The sequence below is a fragment of the Poeciliopsis prolifica genome, unplaced genomic scaffold, assembly GCF_027474105.1.
Source record: "Poeciliopsis prolifica strain line A6 unplaced genomic scaffold, Auburn_PproV2 SCAFFOLD034, whole genome shotgun sequence".
NCBI classification, from domain to species: domain Eukaryota; kingdom Metazoa; phylum Chordata; class Actinopteri; order Cyprinodontiformes; family Poeciliidae; genus Poeciliopsis; species Poeciliopsis prolifica.
In genome coordinates this window covers 966097-979638 of record NW_026562409.1, presented here as the reverse complement: position 1 = coordinate 979638, position 13542 = coordinate 966097, and the positions used below count along the sequence as shown (strand labels likewise).

The 13542-nt window shown below is 38.3% G+C and overlaps 1 protein-coding gene across 1 annotated transcript in view; it reads left to right on the top strand.

Moving 5' to 3' along the window:
- Positions 1 to 13542, top strand: part of LOC129373792 (myosin phosphatase Rho-interacting protein-like) — a 43587-nt gene that overhangs the window by 6265 nt on the left and 23780 nt on the right. The window lies entirely within an intron of this gene.

Below are 13542 nucleotides of genomic sequence, written 5' to 3'. Positions count from 1 at the left end.
AGGCACCTATTATTCTACACCCAATAGAATATCTCTTTATTGGGGCCCTGCCCATAGCAATGCATAAGGAGAGCAGTTACTGACTTGCGAAGCAAGTCAGTAACTGCCTCCATGCATTGCATGGCAGGCACCTATTAATCTACACCCAATAGAATGTCTCTTTATTATTGGGGCCTGCCCATAGCAATGCATAAGGAGAGCAGTTACTGACTTGCGAAGCAAGTCAGTAACTGCCTCCATGCATTGCATGGCAGGCACCTATTATTCTACACCCAATAGAATATCTCTTTATTGGGGCCCTGCCCATAGCAATGCATAAGGAGAGCAGTTACTGACTTGCGAAGCAAGTCAGTAACTGCCTCCATGCATTGCATGGCAGGCACCTATTATTCTACACCCAATAGAATGCCTCTTTATTATTATTGGGGCCTGCCCATAGCAATGCATAAGGAGAGCAGTGACTGACTTGCGAAGCAAGTCAGTCACTGCCTCCATGCATTGCATGGCAGGCACCTATTAATCTACACCCAATAGAATGCCTCTTTATTATTATTATAGATCTTTATTTTTCTTCCGTAGACCGGAATGCGGCTCGCACCGCTGCGAGCTCACCCACAAAAGTGGTATCAAAACGTGCGGCTCGTTCCCGGCATTGGAGCTATTACTTTTATGGGGAATCGGCGTTACGACGGCGACGTAAAAAGCGAAAAACGAGCGAAATTTCCAACTGCCGAAATGCAGAGCATAACTGCCACCAACTGCCGCTCCGCTAGAGTGAAAAATGAAGTGGATTTCTGACCCCAAATAAATTTTGAAATCGCCGTCACGCCCACAAATATCGTGCAATCGGTCTCAAACTCGGTCATGACATAGATACGAATGTTTGCTCCGGTAAAATGTTTTCAAAATTTTTCTAGGGCTTACGGTTTTCTGTCAAGGTACTTTAGAGCAAAATCAAGTTCCAGCCTAACTGACGCTCTCCACCATGTATTTTAATACTTTTATGGAAAATTTCAGACCACAGCACACAACATTTTTCTCTCATCACTGTAATTACTGTGAATGAGCTACAGATTTGATTTGCAGGACTATAGGAGACAAAAATAGCTCTCTCATACGCTTCAAACGGTTTTCCGATACGTATCACGGTTTCCGAACGGCAAGGAGTTGTTCGGGCTGCTTTTTCCATTATAACTGACTGAGCTGTCTCACAAAGATAGAAATCTGTCTCTGCCTCACACACATGACAGTTGACCTCTTTAGAACTACAATTCCTGAAGGTTAGAACTACAACATGGCGGAACACTCAGTGCCTACAAAAGAGATCAGAGCTGATTGTCAAAACTACAACATGGTGGAACTGTCAGTTACTACTGAGGAGGAATGAGCTGGCCTTTAGAATTACATTGTGTTTGGGCTTTTTATCACTGATTTTAACCAACCATTGTTACACACAGTATTTGTGTGTCAATTTTAAATTAAGCTGAATGAAAATTTCAAAATAAAAGCCCTGAGATTCTTTTATATCACGTAATTGCTCTCTTGGACATTATGTGACTTTTTTAACAAAACCACTGTTAAACTTTGGATTATTTTGGACATTTAAAATTAAGCTGAATGAAAATTTCAAAATAAAACCTTGAATATTTCTCTCAGGCCTGTCAGAAAAACTAACTTCTTCAAGCATTTAAAATTAAGTCTCTCCTTATGTGTCACACTGACATGACAGTTGACCTCCTCTTTAGAACTACAATTTCTGAAGGTTAGAACTACAACATGGCGGAACACTCAGTGCCTACAGAAGAGGTCATAGGTGAATATAAAAACTACAACATGGTGGAACTGTCAGTTACTACTAAGGAGGAATGAGCTGGCCATGACAAGTACTTGGTTTTTGGGAATTTTAGAACTGATTTCAAAACTCCATAGTTACACATGGGATTAGTGTTACCATTAAAATTAAGCTTAATGTAAATTTCAAAATAAAAGCCTTGACAATTTTTCCATCAAGTAATTGCTCTTTTGACCACTATATAACTGATTTAAACCCAATCAGTGTTAAACATGGGATGAGATTGGCCATTTAAAATTAATCTCAATGAAAATTTCAAAATAAAAGCCTTAAGATTCCTTTCTGGCTCATGCCTATTTTAGGCAAAATGGCTGCCTCAAACTGATAGAATTATGTCTCCCCCTGTCTGACTCACAGCTGGCAGAGGATCCATTACCATGGCAACGGAACACAAAGGGGCCAGCTGATTAGGACTACAAAAACGCATCACTGTAGTTCTAACTATGGCAGAATTCAGAGAACAAAGCTGGACTTTAGAGCTGCTTGTGTTTTGGGCCTTTTATAACTATTTTTAACTAACCATTGTTACACATGGAATTAGTGTGGGAATTTTAAATTAACTTTAAAAAAATTTCAAAATAAAAGCCTTGAGAATTTTTAGATTAAATAAGTGCTCTTTTGACCATTATATGTCTGATTTAACCAAATCACTGTTATACATGGGATTACATTGACCATTTAAAATGAAACATTCTGAACATTTCAAAATAAAAGCCTTAAGATTCGGCCGTGGCTAATGCAGCGCCTGAGGCGCTGCAATGATATTAGCTTGCATTATCTTTTCCTCTCAAGTTAGGGCACTGTCTTGCGCAGCAAGACAGTGCATTAGCATTTAGTATACTGAATGCAGTAAGTCATGCTTGTGACTCCCCACATTGTATTGATGACATTGCAGCTTTCTTTAGCATGGATGCTAATGTTTAGCATCAGAACGCTGGGTCAAAATCGACGGGCACACTTTGGCAGGCCCCGGTTAAATTTCTTCAGGAATTTTCTAGTTATAGTTCTTTATTTTTCTTCCGTAGACCGGAATGCGGCTCGCACCGCTGCGAGCCCACCCACAAAAGTGGTATCAAAACGTGCGGCTTGTTCCCGGCATTGGAGCTATTACTTTTATGGGGAATCGGCGTTATGACGGCGACGTAAAAAGCAAAAAACGAGCAAAATTTCCAACTGCCGAACCGAAAAGCTCAACTGCCAAAACCTAGAGTGTAACTGACGTTTCGTTAGAGTGTGGGAAGCAGTGCGATTCTGACCCCAAATAAATTTTGAAATCGCCGCCACGCCCACAAATATCGTGCAATCGGTATGAAACTCGGACATGACATCGATACGTATGTCTGCTCCGGTAAAATGTTTTCAAAATTTTTCTAGGGCTTACGGTTTTCTGTCAAGGTGCTTTAGAGCAAAATCAAGTTCCAGCCTAACTGACGCTCTCCACCATATTTTTCATATTTTTATGGAAAATTTCAGACCTCAACACACACCATTTTTATATCATCGCTGCAATTACTATGAATGAGCTACAGATTTGATTTGCAGGACTATCGGAGACAAAAAATAGCTCTCTCATATGCTTCAAACGGTTTTCCGATACGTATCACGGTTCCCGAACGGCAAGGAGTTGTTCGGGCTGCTTTTTCCATTATAACTGACTGAGCTGTCTCACAAAGATAGAAATCTGTCTCTGCCTCACACACATGACTGTTGACCTCTTTAGAACTACAATTCCTGAAGGTTAGAACTACAACATGGCGGAACACTCAGTGCCTACAAAAGAGCTCAGAGCTGATTGTCAGAACTACAACATGGCAGAACTGTCAGTTACTGCTGAGGAGGAATGAGCTGGCCTTTAGAATTACATTGTGTTTGGGCTTTTATAACTAATTGTAAGCAACCACTGTTACAGACAGGAATAGTTTGGCAATTTTAAATTAAGCTTAATAAAAATTTCGAAATAAACCTGGAATATTTCTCTCAGGCCTGTCAGAAAAACTAACTTCTTCAAGCACTTAGAATTAAGCCTGTCCTTGTGTGTCACACTGACATGACAGTTGACCTCCTCTTTAGAACTACAATTCCTGAAGGTTAGAACTACAACATGGCGGAACACTCAGTGCCTACAGAAGAGGTCATAGGTGAATATAAAACTACCACATGGTGGAACTGTCAGTTACTGCTGAGGAGGAATGAGCTGGCCTTTAGAATTACATTGTGTTTGGGCTTTTTATCACTGATTTTAACCAGCCATTGTTACACACAGTATTTGTGTGGAAACTTTAAATTAAGCTGAATGAAAATTTCAAATAAAACCTTGAATATTTCTCTCAGGCCTGTCAGAAAAACTAACATCTTCAAGCACTTAGAATTAAGCCTCTCCTTGTGTGTCACACTGACATGACAGTTGACCTCCTCTTTAGAACTACAATTCCTGAAGGTTAGAACTACAACATGGCGGAACACTCAGTGCCTACAGAAGAGGTCATAGGTGAATATAGAAACTACAACATGGTGGAACTGTCAGTTACTACTGATGAGTAATCAGCTGGCCATGACAAGTACTTGGTTTTTGGGAATTTTAGAACTGATTTCAAAACTCCATAGTTACACATGGGATTAGTGTTACCATTAAAATTAAGCTTAATGTAAATTTCAAAATAAAAGCCTTGACAATTTTTCCATCAAGTAATTGCTCTTTTGACCACTATATGACTGATTTAACCCAATCAGTGTTAAACATGGGATGAGATTGGCCATTTAAAATTAATCTCAATGAAAATTTCAAAATAAAAGCCTTAAGATTCGTTTGTGGCTAATGCAGCGCCGCAGGCGCTGCAATGATATTAGCTTGCTTGATCTTTTTTAGTCAGGTTAGCATTAGCCTTTTACCTTAAATGAGGTATTAGCTATTTCTGACTTATTAGCGATATTTGGTATGGTGAATGGAGTAAGTAAATTACAGAGAACATGCTCGTGATTGTCAACATTCTACTGACAATATTCATTCTAACATTAGCATTTTTCCTAATTTTAGCTTATACACTTAATTTAACATACTGAATGGTGCAAGTTCATGTTAGTGAACATTCTTGTGATTCTCCATATGATACTTTGTCATTTTTAGCAAAGCTTAGCATGGATGCTAATGTTTAGCATCAGAACGCTGGGTCCAAAGCGACGGGCACACTTTGGCAGGCCCCGGTTAAATTTCTTCAGGAATTTTCTAGTTATAATTTCTTCTTCCGTAGACCGGAATGCGGCTCGTACCGCTGCGAGCCCACCCACAAATGTGGTATCAAAACGTGCGGCTCGGCGCCGGCATTGGAGCTATTACTTTTATGGGGAATCGGCGTTACGACGGCGACGTAAAAAGCGAAAAACGAGCGAAATTTCCAACTGCCGAAACGCAGAGCACAACTGCCACCAACTGCCGCTCCGCTAGAGTGAAAAATGAAGTGGATTTCTGACCCCAAATAAATTTTGAAATCGCCGCCACGCCCACAAATATCGTGCTATCGGTATCAAATTCGGTCATGACATAGATACGAATGTTTGCTCCGGTAAAATGTTTTCAAAATTTTTCTAGGGCTTACGGTTTTCTGTCAAGGTGCTTTAGAGCAAAATCAAGTTCCAGCCTAACTGACGCTCTCCACCATATATTTTAATACTTTTCTGGAAAATTTCAGACCTCAGCGCACACCATTTTTCTCTCATCGCTGTAATTAATATAAATGAGCTACAGATATGATTTGCAGGACTATCGGAGACAAAAAATAGCTCTCTCATACGCTTCAAACGGTTTTCTGATACGTATCACGGTTTCCGAACGGCAAGGAGTTGTTCGGGCTGCTTTTTCCATTATAACTGACTGAGCTGTCTCACAAAGATAGAAATCTGTCTCTGCCTCACACACATGACAGTTGACCTCTTTAGAACTACAATGACTGCAGGTTAGAACTACAACATGGCGGAACACTCAGTGCCTACAAAAGAGTCAGAACTGATTGTAAGAACTACAACATGGTGGAACTGTCAGTTACTACTGAGGAGGAATGAGCTGGCCTTTAGAATTACATTGTGTTTGGGCTTTTTATAACTGATTTTAAGCAACCATTGTTACACACAGGATTAGTGTGGCAATTTTAAATTAAGCTTAATGAAAATTTCAAAATAAAAGCCCTGAGATTCTTTTATATCACGTAATTGCTCTCTTGGGCATTATGTGACTTTTTTTAACAAAACCACTGTTAAACTTTGGATTATTTTGGACATTTAAAATTAAGCTGAATGAAAATTTCAAAATAAAACCTTGAATATTTATCTCAGGCCTGTCAGAAAAACTAACTTCTTCAAGCACTTAGAATTAAGTCTCTCCTTGTGTGTCACACTGACATGACAGTTGACCTCCTCTTTAGAACTACAATGACTGAAGGTTAGAACTACAACATGGCGGAACACTCAGTGCCTACAGAAGAGTCAGAGCTGATTGTCAGAACTACAACATGGTGGAACTGTCAGTTACTGCTGAGGAGGAATGAGCTGGCCTTTAGAATTACATTGTGTTTGGGCTTTTATAACTGATTGTAAGCAACCATTGTTACACACAGGATTAGTTTGGCAATTTTAAATTAAGCTTAATAAAAAGTTCAAAATAAAACCTTGAATATTTCTCTCAGGCCTGTCAGAAAAACTAACTTCTTCAAGCACTTAGAATTAAGCCTCTCCTTGTGTGTCACACTGACATGATAGTTGACCTCCTCTTTAGAACTACAATTCCTGAAGGTCAGAACTACAACATGGCGGAACACTCAATGCCTACAGAAGAGGTCATAGGTGAATATAAAAACTACAACATGGTGGAACTGTCAGTTACTGCTGAGGAGGAATGAGCTGCTCTTTAGAACTACAATTCCTGAACGTTAGAACTACAACATGGCGGAACACTCAGTGCCTACAAAAGAGATCAGAGCTGATTGTCAAAACTACAACATGGTGGAACTGTCAGTTACTACTGAGGAGGAATGAGCTGGCCTTTAGAATTACATTGTGTTTGGGCTTTTTGTCACTGATTTTAAGCAACCATTGTTACACACAGTATTTATGTTGAAATTTTAAATTAAGCTGAATGAAAATTTCAAATAAAACCTTGAATATTTCTCTCAGGCCTGTCAGAAAAACTAACTTCTTCAAGCATTTAGAATTAAGCCTCTCCTTGTGTGTCACACTGACATGACAGTTGACCTCCTCTTTAGAACTACAATTCCTGAAGGTCAGAACTACAACATGGCAGAACACTCAGTGCCTACAGAAGAGGTCATAGGTGAATATAAAAACTACAACATGGTGGAACTGTCAGTTACTACTGATTAGTAATCAGCTGGCCATGACAAGTACTTGGTTTTGGGTAATTTTAGAACTGATTTCAAAACTCCATAGTTACACATGGGATTAGTGTTACCATTTAAATTAAGCTTAATGTAAATTTCAAAATAAAGCCTTGACAATTTTTCCATCAAGTAATTGCTCTTTTGACCACTATATCACTGATTTAACCCAATCAGTGTTAAACATGGGATGAGATTGGCCATTTAAAATTAATCTCAATGAAAATTTCAAAATAAAAGCCTTAAGATTCCTTTCTGGCTCATGCATATTTTAGGGAAAATGGCTGCCTCAAACTGATAGAATTATGTCTCCCCCTGTCTGACTCACAGCTGGCAGAGGATCCATTACCATGGCAACGGAACACAAAGGGGCCAGCTGATTAAGACTACAAAAACGCATCACTGTAGTTCTAACTATGGCAGAACTCAGAGAAAAAAGCTGCACTTTAGAACTGCTTGTGTTTTGGGCCTTTTATAACTATTTTTAAGCAACCATTGTTACACATGGAATTAGTGTGAAATTTTAAATTAACATTAAAAAAAATTCATATATGGGATTACATTGACCATTTAAAATGAAACATTCTGAACATTTCAAAATAAAAGCCTTAAGATTTGGCCGTAGCTAATGCAGCGCCGCAGGCGCTTCAATGATATTAGCTTGCATTATCTTTTCCTCTCAAGTTAGGGCACTGTCTTGCGCAGCAAGACAGTGCATTAGCATTAGCACAAACATTAGCATTTCTCTGTTTCCCACCAGTGCACTGCTGTAGGCAGTGCAATAAGATTATCCTGCATGATCTTTTCCACTCAGGTTAGTGCTCTGCCTTGCGCAGCAAGGCAGAGAATTAGCATTAGCCTTTTACCTTGCATTAGCTATTTCCCTTACTTATTACCCATATTTAGTTTCCTGAATGCAGTAAGTCATGCTAGTGAATCTCCACGTGCTATTGATGACATTGCAGCTTTCTTTAGCATGGATGCTAATATTTAGCATCAGAACACTGGGTCCAAATCGACGGGCACACTTTGGCAGGCCCCGGTTAAATTTCTTCAGGAATTTTCTAGTTATTCTTTATTTTTCTTCCGCCAGCCGGAATGCGGCTCGTACCGCTGCAAGCCCACCCACAAAAGTGGTATCAAAACGTGCGGCTCGTTCCCGGCATTGGAGCTATTACTTTTGGTGGGATTCGGAGTTACGAAAAAAAAGTAAAAAGCGAAAAACCATCAAAAATTTTTGTCAGTTAGAAACTGCCCAAACTAGAGTGTAATCAACGTTTCGTTAGAGTGTGGGAAGCAGTGCGATTCTGACCCCAAATAAATTTTGAAATCGCCGTCACGCCCACAAATATCGCCCTATCGGTATCAAACTCGGTCATAACATAGATACGCATGCCTGCTCCGGTAAAATGTTTTCAAAATTTTTCTAGGGCTTATGGTTTTCTGTCTAGGGGCTTCAGAGCAAAGTGATGCGACAGGATTTCGACTCGCTCAGCCAGGTTCACTTCCATGTATTTCTGAAAAATGTCAGACCTCAGCGCACACCATTTTTATCTTGTCGCTGTTATTAATGTGAGTGATGTACAGATATGAATAGCGGGACTATCGGAGACGAAAGATAGCGCTCTCATACGCTTCAAACGGTTTTCCGATACGTATCACGGTTTCCGAACGGGAAGGAGTTGTTCGGACCGCTTTTTTCAGTCAAAACTGACTGGGTGTCTCACAAAGATAGAATTCTTTCTGTCTCACACACATGACAGTTGCAGAGGATTAATTACCATAGCAACGAAGCACAGCAGGGCCGAGCAGCTAATTAGAACTACAAAAACGCATCACTGTAGTTTTTTACTGTGGCAGAACTCTGAGGAAGGAGCTGGCCTGTAGAACTACTTGTGTTTTGGGCATTTTATAACTGATTTTAACCAACCATTGCTACACATGGGATTAGTGTTAATTAAGTTTAATTAATCTTAATGAAATTAAGCTTAATGAAAATTTCAAAATAAAAGCCTTGACAATTTTTATATAAATTGCTGTTTGGAGAATTTTAGAACTGATTTAACACAATCACTGTTGCTCATGTGAATAGATTGGGGCCATTTAAACGAGGCTTACTGAAAATTTAAAAATAAAAGCCTTAATATTCCTTTCTGGCTCATGCCTATTTTAGTGAAAATGGCTGCCTCAAACTGATAGAATTCTGTTTCCACTTGTCTGACTCACAGCTGGCAGAGGATCCATTACCATAGCAACGGAGCAGAGCAGGGCCAGTGGTTAGGACTACAAAAACGCATCACTGTAGTTTTTATTATGGCAGAGCTCTGAGGAAGGTGTTGGCCTTTAGAACTACTTGTGTTTTGGGCATTTTATAACTGATTTTATCCAACCATTGTTACACACAGGATTAGTGTGGTAATTTTAAATTAAGTTGAATGAAAATTTCAAATAAAAGCCCTGAAATTCTTTTATATCACGTAATTGCTCTCTTGGGCTTTATGTGACTTTTTTATATACACCACTGTAAAACTTTGGATTATTTTGGACATTTAAAATGAAGCTTAATGAAAATTTCAAAATAAATGTCTTAAGATTCCTTTCTGGCTCATGCCTATTTTAGTGAAAATGGCTGCCTCAAACTGATAGAATTCTGTCTCCCCCTGTCTGACTCACAGCTGGCAGAGGATCCATTACCATAGCAACGGAACACAAACGGGCCAGCTGGTTAGGACTACAAAACCGCATCACTGTAGTTCTAACTATGGCAGAACTCAGAGGAAAAAGCTGGACTTTAGAACTGCCTGTGTTTTGGGCCTTTTATAACTCATTTTAACCAACCATTGTTACACATGGAATTAGTTTGGCAATTTTAAATTAAGCTTTAAACAAATTTCAAAATAAAAGCCTTGACAATTTTTATATTAAGTAAGTGCTTTTTTGACCATTATATGTCTGATTTAACCAAATCACTGTTGTACATGGGATTACATTGACCGTTTAAAATTAAGCATTCTGAAAATTCCAAAATAAAAGCCTTGAGATTCGTCTGTGGCTAATGCAGCGCCGCGGGCGCTGCAATGATATTAGCTTGCATTATCTTTTCCTCTCAAGTTAGGGCACTGTCTTGCGCAGCAAGGTAGAGCATTAGCATTAGCCTTTTACCTTGCATGAGGTATTCGCTATTTCCCTTACTTAATGCAGTAAGTCATGCTTGTGACTCTCCACATGGTATTGATGACATTGCAGCTTTCTTTAGCATGGATGCTAATGTTTAGCATCAGAACGCTGGGTCCAAACTGACGGGCACATTTTGGCAGGCCCCGGTTAAATTTCTTCAGGAATTTTCTAGTTACTGGTTTTATTCTCTAGTTACCGGTTTCATCGTCTAGTTACTGGTTTTATTCTCTAGTTACTGGTTTTATTCTCTAGTTACTGGTTTCATCCTCTAGTTACTGGTTTCATCCTCTAGTTACTGGTTTTATTCTCTAGTTACTGGTTTTATTCTCTAGTTACTGGTTTTATCCTCTAGTTACTGGTTTTATCCTCTAGTTACTGGTTTTATTCTCTAGTTACTGGTTTTATTCTCTAGTTACTGGTTTTATCCTCTAGTTACTGGTTTTATTCTCTAGTTACTGGTTTTATCCTCTAGTTACTGGTTTCATCCTCTAGTTACTGGTTTTATCCTCTAGTTACTGGTTTCATCCTCTAGTTACTGGTTTTATTCTCTAGTTACTGGTTTCATCCTCTAGTTACTGGTTTCATCCTCTAGTTACTGGTTTCATCCTCTAGTTACTGGTTTTATTCTCTAGTTACTGGTTTTATCCTCTAGTTACTGGTTTTATTCTCTAGTTACTGGTTTCATCGTCTAGTTACTGGTTTTATTCTCTAGTTACTGGTTTTATCCTCTAGTTACTGGTTTCATCGTCTAGTTACTGGTTTTATTCTCTAGTTACTGGTTTCATCGTCTAGTTACTGGTTTTATTCTCTAGTTACTGGTTTTATCCTCTAGTTACTGGTTTCATCCTCTAGTTACTGGTTTCATCCTCTAGTTACTGGTTTTATTCTCTAGTTACTGGTTTTATTCTCTAGTTACTGGTTTTATCCTCTAGTTACTGGTTTCATCGTCTAGTTACTGGTTTTATTCTCTAGTTACTGGTTTTATTCTCTAGTTACTGGTTTTATTCTCTAGTTACTGGTTTCATCCTCTAGTTACTGGTTTTATCCTCTAGTTACTGGTTTTATCCTCTAGTTACTGGTTTCATCGTCTAGTTACTGGTTTTATTCTCTAGTTACTGGTTTCATCGTCTAGTTACTGGTTTTATTCTCTAGTTACTGGTTTATTCTCTAGTTACTGGTTTTATCCTCTAGTTACTGGTTTCATCGTCTAGTTACTGGTTTTATTCTCTAGTTACTGGTTTTATTCTCTAGTTACTGGTTTTATCCTCTAGTTACTGGTTTTATCCTCTAGTTACTGGTTTTATTCTCTAGTTACTGGTTTCATCGTCTAGTTACTGGTTTTATTCTCTAGTTACTGGTTTTATCCTCTAGTTACTGGTTTTATTCTCTAGTTACTGGTTTTATCCTCTAGTTACTGGTTTTATTCTCTAGTTACTGGTTTCATCCTCTAGTTACTGGTTTTATCCTCTAGTTACTGGTTTCATCCTCTAGTTACTGGTTTTATTCTCTAGTTACTGGTTTCATCCTCTAGTTACTGGTTTTATCCTCTAGTTACTGGTTTTATCCTCTAGTTACTGGTTTTATCCTCTAGTTACTGGTTTTATTCTCTAGTTACTGGTTTCATCCTCTAGTTACTGGTTTTATTCTCTAGTTACTGGTTTCATCCTCTAGTTACTGGTTTTATCCTCTAGTTACTGTTTTATTCTCTAGTTCTCTAGTTACTGGTTTTATCCTCTAGTTACTGGTTTTATCCTCTAGTTACTGGTTTTATTCTCTAGTTACTGGTTTTATCCTCTAGTTACTGGTTTTATTCTCTAGTTACTGGTTTCATCCTCTAGTTACTGGTTTCATCCTCTAGTTACTGGTTTCATCGTCTAGTTACTGGTTTTATTCTCTAGTTACTGGTTTTATTCTCTAGTTACTGGTTTTATTCTCTAGTTACTGGTTTCATCCTCTAGTTACTGGTTTCATCCTCTAGTTACTGGTTTCATCCTCTAGTTACTGGTTTTATTCTCTAGTTACTGGTTTCATCCTCTAGTTACTGGTTTCATCCTCTAGTTACTGGTTTCATCCTCTAGTTACTGGTTTTATTCTCTAGTTACTGGTTTCATCGTCTAGTTACTGGTTTTATTCTCTAGTTACTGGTTTTATCCTCTAGTTACTGGTTTCATCGTCTAGTTACTGGTTTTATCCTCTAGTTACTGGTTTTATTCTCTAGTTACTGGTTTCATCGTCTAGTTACTGGTTTTATTCTCTAGTTACTGGTTTTATCCTCTAGTTACTGGTTTTATTCTCTAGTTACTGGTTTTATTCTCTAGTTACTGGTTTCATCGTCTAGTTACTGGTTTTATCCTCTAGTTACTGGTTTTATTCTCTAGTTACTGGTTTTATTCTCTAGTTACTGGTTTTGTCCTCTAGTTACTGGTTTCATCCTCTAGTTACTGGTTTTATCCTCTAGTTACTGGTTTTATTCTCTAGTTACTGGTTTCATCCTCTAGTTACTGGTTTTATTCTCTAGTTACTGGTTTTATCCTCTAGTTACTGGTTTTATTCTCTAGTTACTGGTTTTATTCTCTAGTTACTGGTTTCATCCTCTAGTTACTGGTTTTATCCTCTAGTTACTGGTTTTATTCTCTAGTTACTGGTTTCATCCTCTAGTTACTGGTTTCATCGTCTAGATACTGGTTTCATCATCTAGTTACTGGTTTCATCCTCTAGTTACTGGTTTTATTCTCTAGTTACTGGTTTTATCCTCTAGTTACTGGTTTCATCGTCTAGATACTGGTTTCATCATCTAGTTACTGGTTTTATTCTCTAGTTACTGGTTTTATTCTCTAGTTACTGGTTTTATTCTCTAGTTACTGGTTTATCCTCTAGTTACTGGTTTTATTCTCTAGTTACTGGTTTTATCCTCTAGTTACTGGTTTCATCGTCTAGTTACTGGTTTTATTTCTCTAGTTACTGGTTTTATCCTCTAGTTACTGGTTTCATCCTCTAGTTACTGGTTTTATTCTCTAGTTACTGGTTTCATCCTCTAGTTACTGGTTTCATCCTCTAGTTACTGGTTTTATTCTCTAGTTACTGGTTTCATCCTCTAGTTACTGGTTTCATCCTCTAGTTACTGGTTTC